The 1,389-nt window shown below is 35.2% G+C and overlaps 1 pseudogene; it reads right to left on the bottom strand.

The window, feature by feature from the left end:
• Positions 1 to 339: 339 nt before the first annotated feature.
• On the bottom strand, positions 340 to 610 carry LOC148778278 (small nuclear ribonucleoprotein E pseudogene; annotated as a pseudogene).
• Positions 611 to 1,389: the final 779 nt, after the last annotated feature.

The following is a 1,389-nucleotide window of genomic DNA, read 5'->3' as shown; positions in this document are numbered from 1 at the left end:
GGAAACAGTAACTGTAGAGTATAGTTACAGGCAATATTATGTTAGTTTCAGGTGTACTACATAGTGATTTGACATTTGCATGCATTATACAGTGATCCTCATGATAAGTCTAGAAATCATCTGTTCCTATACAAAATAATTATATTATTGACCATATTGTTTATGCTGCATATTTAATACCTGTGATTTATTTTTATAAAAACAGGCCCTCAGCATTTATTTTTATCTGAGATTAGCATAAGGATGAGCAAATCAATATGAATACAAGTTTTAGAACTAACAAAGGGCACCTAAAAGACCAACTGTTATTCGAATGTTTTCTTTCTTCATTGATCATTTCTAGTTGGATACGCTTTGGAGCAGCATAATGTTATCTCCTTTTAGCATGATCTGACATTTATTTTCTTGATTTTGTTTTAGGTTGACTCTCTTTTGCATCATCTAATACGAGGTTCATACACTCATCAAAACAAACAATACAGCCCTCTGTCCACATAGTCACTCATAAAGCCACACCTGAATCTGATCTATTTTCCAAGTATCTGAAGATCAGCTTAATGGGCTGCACCATCACTATTTGCATGTTCAGGCCCTGACCCAAGTACACCATGGTGGAAGTTCAAAACACCTGTGGCTTATTTATTTCATAACTGGTGGTTTGAACCTCTTAATAACCTTTACCTATTTTGCCCAGACCACACCTTCATCACTTCTGCCAACCAACCATTTATTCTCTGAATCTATGAGTCTTTTTTCATTGTTTCATTTTTTATTATAAGTGAGATCATGTGGTATTTGTCTTTTTCTATTTATTTCACCTATTATAATTTCCTCTAGATCAATCAATGTTGTCAGAAATGGCAGTATTTAATATTTTGTAGTTTAGTAACATTCCATTGTAAATATATATCACATTTTTTAATAGACTTCCAAGCTTTTCCCTCTTAACTTTCACCAATATTTTAACCACCTGAAATACTTGTCACTTCTTGAGACACATCCATGACTTTGTAATGCTTTTCCGTTTATTCGGGACTGCTGTTCCATCTTCACCCGTCAATCCCTGCAATTCCCATAGAACTGAGCTTTCTTTTCTAACAGCACTTAACACTTGGTCACACAGTCTTCTACTTATGTCTCTACTCTCTTACTAGGTTGTGAGTGTTTTATGGTCCGAGGTCATGCTTTATTCCTCTATTTATCTTCAACTGCCCTTTGAGCTTGTCTCACAGTAGCCCCTTGGTCTGTGTTTGCTGACTGAATGAAGACCCACATTTTCCTTAACAAATTTGTCAATGGTAAAGTCAGAAGGAAAGAACCTGTAAAGATTGGTGAAATCAAGCTTGAAACATGGGTCACTGAACTAGAATGTGGAAAATAGTTGTCATT

This window comes from Moschus berezovskii, chromosome 3 (assembly GCF_049115385.1).
Source record: "Moschus berezovskii isolate FMDL1 chromosome 3, NW_MosBer_1.0, whole genome shotgun sequence".
Classification (NCBI taxonomy): Eukaryota; Metazoa; Chordata; class Mammalia; order Artiodactyla; family Moschidae; genus Moschus; species Moschus berezovskii.
Note: the sequence above shows the minus strand (reverse complement) of the source record. Positions and strands in the feature narration are given on the sequence as shown.